Here is an 8,607-nt window from a genome sequence, read left to right as displayed (position 1 = left end):
TGACTGTAGCCACAGTAACCACTTACCTGATTAACCACACAGATGAAATGTGCTTAATCAAACACCTGCCCATTTCTCTCTGCTGAAACGCATGCAGTGAGTGCTCATCCCACCACTGTGGGTTCACACAGCAGCCCTTCACTGCTACTTGTGTTGCCTTGAGCTTCAGCATTTGGGGCTAAAGAGATGTGGTAAGCTGCCTTCTGCCAACTGCCTGTGAATGAAATTTGGAGTTGCATATAGACACAGACACATGCAAACAGCCCACAGCAGGTACAAGCACAACAGAAATACACAGAATATCTGTGAATGGCACAACTGTTTTTCCAGCCACCAATTACAGTGGGAGTGGAAGGTCAAGTAAACACTAGCTAGTTAGTTCTCAGGCTGAATGGAAACTGTAATATGCAATGTCCAAGTTTAATTCATTCAAACAAATGCCTTGTTGCACTCAATGTATCTCATGGGTCTAGTTTTTACTACTTTAGGAAACAATATTGTACATGCTTTCTTCCTCTTCCTATGTTTTGGATTTACAATCTATTTTGGATCTAATGAGAGTCCTGGGATTTTTCTTCCTGTTACTCATAATAATTACTGTTTATGTACTACAGGATGGAAAGCTTTCCAAATTACTTTTTCCTTTGATTATCAATCATTACCTGTTGGATGCTTTGTCTTTTTTTTTTTTTTTTTGGCTTTCATAACTCAGTCCTTCCTTTGTGTGCATTTGGCTGCCCCTCCCTATCTTGCATGATAGGCTTACTCTTTTCTCCTATAGTTTTTGGCACTTGTCCTTTAAAGCCTGCATTTTCTCTGGGTACTTCTGCCTTATCCTTTGGCAATAAAACTGTTCAAATACCCAACTGTTATCCTGTTGTTTCTGTGCATAGGCACCTCTGATTTAGCCTCTGTTCTAGACAAATTAAGTTTTGTTTCCTTTTTGACCTCGTTCCTGACATTCTTCTCAATCATTATGAATACCTTTGAACCCTCCCATATCATAGATGATATATTCAGCTTATTCTGCTCTGAATACACAAATCATTTCTTCCTTCATTCTGCTTTCATTTAATCCACTGCCTCTGATTTCTCTTCTCAGAGAAGACCTAATGCTAAGACAAGGTAATATTTTAGGTTTATAATTTTATCCACATCTCTTCCATTAGCTCTGACCCCACTATAAAGTTTTCCTGGCTTCTATTTTAAAAGCTTTCTGAACATGGTTACTAATCATTTTTTCTCTCTTATTCTGCCATTTCTTACCCATTGTGCCAACCCCTCTCTGGTGCAACCTTGTCTTGCTCATTGATCCACAAGCATCTTTCACAGTCTTGTCCCATATAGCTACCTCATTATGATGAGATCTGAAAAAGTAAAAGCACTGCATACATGACAGAGGACCAGTGAAACTGGACATACCAGTAAACTCTTGTATGATTTTGGCTGAAACCTTTGCGTAAATTTCCCATTTGCTCTGCATTCATATGGGCTACAATGGCTCAGCCCATGGCATTCATTCATGGCATTCATCACCACCCCAGTGGTGTCACTTCTCTGGAGCCTGCCAGGGTGTAAATCACCTGCTTAGCCATTAAGGGTGGGCAGCATCCATTTACACACGGAAAAAATTTGCACCAGGGATTATCTATCCTTTTCCATTCATTTCTGCAGCAGCAATTGCACAGGTTCCACAACTGTGTGGAGCTGTTTTAACCCAGCCAATAAAGAATACATTTAAGTAATTCAGATTACCTGACAACTCCCCAGTCTGAACCTGTGTGTTTCACTTAGGTGTCAGTATACCCTTTGAATTCTGGGAAAAGACTCACTTGATGCAAGCTGCAATTGTAAATTCCAACATTAAAGGGATTTTATTTAGATCATTCAGTCATTACTTCTAAAATTTTTAGATTTGTATAATCTTTTTTTAATTCTTATATATGAAAACGAGACATACCTTGTATATATCTTCAAAGAGAACATAAGACCAAGGATCATGACCCATATGTGCTCCTTGGTGATGTTCAGTGGCCAGTTGGAACACATTGGTTATTTCCTGGATAGGGGAAAATGTTTTTAACTGAACTGCTGAACACAGGCATTTTTGTTATTTGTGCCCATTCATACAACTTTTAACCTTGGTACCTCATAGGAATTGAGATTCATGACATCAGGACCCCAGTATAAAGTGTGATTGCTAGTAATATGCCTTAAATCTTTTTTCTTTCCTAAAAGATAATGCACCTAGAGGCAGAATCAAGAAAATGCAAACCTGGCATAACAAAATTTCTGAAGCCAGAGTTAGCCAAAACATCTTTATACGTCATAAAGAAAAATATATAGTGAAATGTGCTCTGGGTGAGCACGTTGAGGGGAGCTGGACTAGATGATCTCCTGAGATCCCTTCCAACTTCAACCATTCCATGAAACAGCTATCTAAAAATAAAAATTATAAGCTAAATTGATCAGAATACCAGCAAAAATCACCAGCAATTCTCATTGCTCCTCTTAATAAGTGTTCATCGGATCCTTCCTTTTCAATTTTCAGGGACTTAGCAGATCTTCTAAATACCCTAAACTTCCTCTCTCCTCCTGACTATTTTTTTTCCACTGAAGCCTCCGGATATTTGTCTCTCAATAATGATACAAACGGATGCAGCCACCCACAGCCACAGCCTTGTGGTCAGTCTTTCAGAGTCATTCTTGTCTTCTATGAATGCCTACATGTTCAGACCCCTTTCTAATCCCATTTCCTGATTAAGTGCAATGTTAACCATGATTAGAGGGGCACTGCTAAGATTAGTCAAGGAAAAATCATGAAACATGCAGGCAAGAAAAAGAATGGAATTTATATTAAAATTCATAAGTCACAATGCTGATAGCTGGAGGCTCAGTGTTAAAAGGAAAAATGAAAAATGTTTTCCTTACGGATGTTATGCAGAAAATTACCCTGTTTTGCCGATGTTATGCAGAAAATGACCCTGTTTTGCCTATGTACCTCAGCTTCACATTGCTCAGAAGTTTGCGTGACCTAAGAGTGAAAGGCTTCATTAGTTCATTCATTGGTAACAGATATCAGATTTCTCAGTAAGGGTGGCCAAAAATGTACACAGTTCCACCAACACACACAGGAGCAGTGAACTTTTAGTGCCTTTGAAAAGAGGGCCATCCACTGGAACTAATTAATCCACAGAGTCTGATAAATGAATTGTGGACACCAATTTTGTGCTGATTACTTTTCTACTTATTTCACTCATTAAAGAGCATAATAGCTGGAAATGGCTGGTAAAAGCACACAGAGGCTGTCTTTCCAAACCCAGCAGTCTTTGGTCAAGACCAGCTCCAGGCAGACGGTAGTGCATGCTGATGTGATGTAGGCACGCTGCAGGAATGCCATTGATGACTCTGGGATGGCACCTCTTTAAGCAGAAGGGAAGGGTGACATTTGCCTTTGCTGCCACTCCATTGGCCTCCAGTCACTCTTCATCTCAATGGGATCTTGGCCTAGGCTTTTCCACTATCACAGCAGAATGCACTTGTTCTCCCCTCTGGAGGTTTTCACCTGACATTCCTGCATCTCTATGGAAGAGAGGTCCCAGGTTAAGAGGTTAAAGCAGCAAACCTCGTGCTCACAGAGAAAAACAGAAGATTGGGTCAGAAAGATTCTTACTATGCAATTTTCACCTCAAACACTTGAATGTACAAGGTTCTCCACACTGAGTCAAAGAGCCTTATTTTGAACAGACTCCACTTTACTCCCTCTGCCCTCCACCAGGTGAAATGCAACATGAGTAAGACTCCGCTGTCCTGCTTTTCCCCGTTCACTAAGGTCTAAACAACCAGGTGCTTTGTTGTCAGTCACAAACTCTTTGTGACTGAGCACAAAGGCATTTACTGTGGAAATCCCTCCCACACTTACCTGCCTAGAATTGTCTTAATCGCCGGTGTTCACACCATAGGCATTGCAAACCTAGAGGAGCAATTGTGTGCTGAGGCCATTTGGAAAATCGTTGCTCTCCCAGCCAGTGGCAGTATGATAGCTAGCTGGCTTCTGGAAGAGGGTGATAAGCTTATTTTCCCCTGCTGAGGGATGGAAGTAGCATCCCTTGTGACAGCCAAGAAACACAGTAAGGTGAGTTTGGAAGAAAGCTCCTTTGCAGAAGTAACAGCATGCCAAAAAGACCAAAATGCATCACAGGATGGAGGATGGTGTTCTGAATGTTGAAAAGGACCGAGGAACAGCCTTTGCCTGGTCCATGGGAGACCTTAAAAGCAAGCAAGAGAGGATTTAAACAGGTACGTGCTTACAAGCACACAGATGAAACACAGCTGGCAATAATCCAGCTGTGCATGGTTGGAAGCATAATCACCGGCTGCATGCTCATCTTATTATTTGTCTTACAAAACAGTGTAGCAGTCCTGGTTAACATTTGTTTACCTTTGCTCTGGCCGTTCTTACACATTTTCTGGGTACTATTACATATTCTATGCAGGAGTACTTCCTTCTTTGAAGAGATGATAGTTATGCCTATATACCCAATATATTACTGAGGATGAGGCTCATTTGGCCAGAAACCTCAACAACAAAGTGAACACAAGTATTTATTCAAGTAAACTGCATGGATTCACTCTTATGATATTCCTAACATCTTTAAGATACTGCTCAAAAACAGAGGAGAAAACTCCTTTTTCTTTGCTAGAGCTCCAGAACTAAAACAGAGAATTGTGGATGCAGTAAAATTTTGGATTGAGATGGCTTGAAATAGACATTTTATGTGTAATTGATTTCATTAAAATTGTTTTGGTGCCTGAAACACAGACAGTACTGTAAGTAATATACATGTAATTTTAATTATTACATGTAATATTAATTATTATTTACATGTAAATGATTATTAAGGTTTTCAGATTTTCTGTGTATTTTATGGCATGTAATGAGCTCCTGCTACGTAGCTTACCAACCATGAAGCCAAAGAAGCCAGAAGAAATGAAATAGGTGCATAACTAAAATATTTGCACACATTTTTTCCACATACCCTGTGACATGTAGTAATGGGCAAAATAGACTTGGCATAGGGAGATAGTAAGATTTCTTGCTCATTCCTAACAAGCTAGAGGAGTGAGAAACAAAGGAAAGAAACCAAAAGCACCTTCCCCCCATCCACCCTCTTCCACCTCCTCCCCCCGAGCGGCGCAGGGGAACGGGGGAATGGGGGTTATGGTCAGTCTACAACACTTCTTCTCTGCCGCTCCTTCTCAGTCACTCTCATCCCCTGTGCTGTGGGGTCCCACCCACGGGATGCAGTCCTTGATGAACTGATCCGGCATGGGCTTCCCATAGGCAGCAGCTCTTCCAGAACTGCTCCAGATATGGGTCCGTACCACGGGCTCCATCCCTCAGGAGAAAACTGCTCCAACCTGGCTCCCCCACGGGCAGCAGCTCCTGCCAGGTCACCTGCTCCTGCATGGGCTCCTCTCCACGGGCTACAGGTCCAGCCCGGAATCTGCTCCGGCAGGGGTCTTCCACAGGCGGCAGCCTCCATTGGTGCAGGGCCACCTGCTCCACCGTGGTCTCCTCCACGGGCTGCAGCGTGGAACCCTGCTCCACCGTGGTACTCCATGGGCTGCGGGGGGACATCCTGCTTTACCATGGTCCTCACCACAGGCCGCAGGGGACTTCTGCTCCGGCGCCTGGAGCACCTCTCCCCCTCCTTCTGCACTGACCTTGGTGACTGCAAGGCTGTTCCTCACTCCTCTCACTCTCCCAGTTAATGTGTGGTGCAGTGTTTTTTTCCTGTCTTAAATCTGCTCTCACAGAGGCGCAAACAACATCACTTAGTGGATTGGCTCTGGTCAGCAGTGGGGCCCTTACCTAACATGGGGCAGCTTCTAGATCCTTCTTACAGAAACCACCCCTATAGCCCCCTGCTACCAAAACCTTGCCACGTAATCCCACTACACAAGTTAACACCATGCTTTGGGCGTGTTTTCTGGAGTAACCTACCTATCGATTTAATTTCCTGGTGTTAGCCTGCTAGTGTTGATCTGTGTGAATGGCTGAATAATTTTGCTATTTACTTTGTTTTGTAGAATGGAAGGGCGTAGACACTTTAAAGATTGTGTCCTCACATAATGTCAGTGTTCAAATGCAATCAGTTTTGTACCACTTCCGAGATCTGAGGTGATAAAGACTCATCACCTTTTAAAAGTCAGAGAGGAGATGCTCTGTCATGCAAGAGTCGGTATTCTTTGTATTTTCCACCTTTATCATTTGCTTTTCATAAATGTAAAAAACACCATTGGCACTCTAAAATGCAACTATTCTGTTTCTAGTCAGGCAACTGCAAATCTGAAGTTATTTCTTCATGCTGCAGTTTAAATTTTTAATTATTTAATTAATTAATTTATTACCCTGAGTACTTCAGATGGACTCCAACTTTCTGGGAAAAAAAGACTTTTACTGCTGAAGGACTTCTCCGGATTATTATTTTTTTTCAAGTTAAAAGATATATCTACAGAGAAATGACACTCAGTGTGCAATGTTGTTAACCTCTACTTCCCCACTAACAGCTGTAGGCTTAAACAGAGTCACCTGTACAGTTACTTCCTGCGAACAATTCTCCCTACGTAACATCTCCCCACTTTGGCTTAGAAGCAACTGCTGCAAGCATGCTGCAATCGTACATTTCAACAGAGCAAATCAGTGAGTTGGGCCAGTGTGAGGGCATCACATTTCTTCCCATGAGTAGCCACCCCTTCCCATGTTCACTCTAGTGCAGAACCCATGTACTACCCTTGTCTAGCAAAGCTCTGGAGACACCACTGAACTCCACTATCTCTCCATGAACCTAAAGGTGACAAGATGGGGTCTCTACCAAACTGTACAACCATTGTTCTGGGAAAGGTAAGTGATAAACATAATGCCCAGATTGATGCAACAAGATATCCAAGAGGGCTTAAAATTCCCTGCACGTTCAACAAGAGTCAATCTTACCAAGAATGAATAGTTCCAGTTCTTCTGACCATCCACTAATTTATGTATGAAGTGGCAGCTCTCAGGGAGAAAAGAATTGAGTGGTCTTGGAAGAAACTCAGGACTTGCAAGATGATTTGAGTTACTCTTCCAGCTGCTTCCAGATGTTGTGCTTTTTTTTTTTTTTTCTTTTATTAACTAAATAAATATCTCAAAATTTCAAGAGAGAAATAGATTCTGCTTCCCAATACAAGTTTTCAATGTAGAAAACAAGTCCCAAGCCTAGTTAGGAAAAAGGTCAAAAAATTAAAAAAAAAAAAGAATTAAAGGTGGAAATCTGGAAATTCCAAGTGTTATGACAAGTTTTGTTTTGATTTTGACCACAGACTTATTCTCAATGGTCTTTGATAACTAAATGATTGACCATAAACTTTTCAGAATGATCTTTGAAAGAAAACTCTTTTAGAAACAAAGATTGTACTTTTAAAAATTATCAACTGAAAAGAAAACTAAAACATTTTGACGACTTATAAATAACTTGTAAATAATTTTTCCTTATGAATATCTTTGGTTACTATGAATGATGTCTTTTTCTTTACAAATAGTTATTTATCTGAAAAAGCATTACACTGGTCTTTTTATCAATAAAATTAAACCTCAGAACAAGCACAGCATAGACTTCACATCCCATCAGCAGTTCAAGACACATGCTGAGCTAAATCATTTCTCTTGATGAATAACTGTGTCTTTTATTCCATAGTGACTCAAAATAACATTCTCTGCTGTGGTCACGTAGGAAGAATGACATTAACCATTTTATTCTCGTTATTGTTTTCACTTTCTCCAAGAGTATTATAGCAAATGCTTAGCAGGAGAGGAGGGTGGAGGTAGAGAGAAAAATGTGAACTGTGCAAGCCTTCAAGATGCCAGTTTGAAGTGCTTCTTAGGGGTTCAATTGCTGTGTAAAACCTCATCTGGTCAACACACTGTGGGCAGAATATACATCTAGAGCTACATTCTGGGAAGTGCCTATCTTCAATGTGCTGTTTTATATAAAACCAGAGATATGCACTGTAAAGCTCTTATCTGCTCATTTCTTGGTTATAGTTATACATTGCTGTGTCACTGGGGACATATCATACAATTAATGATGAATCAGGTGGTGAAAGGTTAAGTAAACATTTCTATTTATTACAATAACCTTGAATTGAATTGAACTTTCTGACAGATTAAATAATAAAATGTTCTCACCTTTGTCCTGTAACTCTTTAAGTTACTTCTAAACTTGCAGCCAGCATTTCCTGGAGGTGTTTCCCCAGGCTTTGGCATGATTACAACCACCCAGCAATGACCAGAGGAGCTCTGTGCCCACAGCCAGCTATGTGGGTGTCTTGCATGGATGCAGGTGGGGAGGTGTCTGGGGCTGACTTTCTCCATTCCACTGCTGAGGCAAAGCCAGAGCATTCAGAGATAAACTTGCTGGATCAGGATGGATGGGAGGTGCAGTGAGAGAAGGGAAATACCCTCCATAAAGCCTCTGGCACTTTCTGCTGTAACCCACGAGTGGCCTCCTCCCAGGGCACTGCCATCCCTCCTGGTCCACTTGCTCACACCACAGGCTGGCTGCCCAG

This window comes from Anas platyrhynchos, chromosome Z (assembly GCF_047663525.1).
Source record: "Anas platyrhynchos isolate ZD024472 breed Pekin duck chromosome Z, IASCAAS_PekinDuck_T2T, whole genome shotgun sequence".
In the NCBI taxonomy this organism is placed as follows: Eukaryota; Metazoa; Chordata; class Aves; order Anseriformes; family Anatidae; genus Anas; species Anas platyrhynchos.
The sequence above is the reverse complement of the archived record's forward strand: the minus strand, read 5'-3'. Positions refer to the sequence as shown.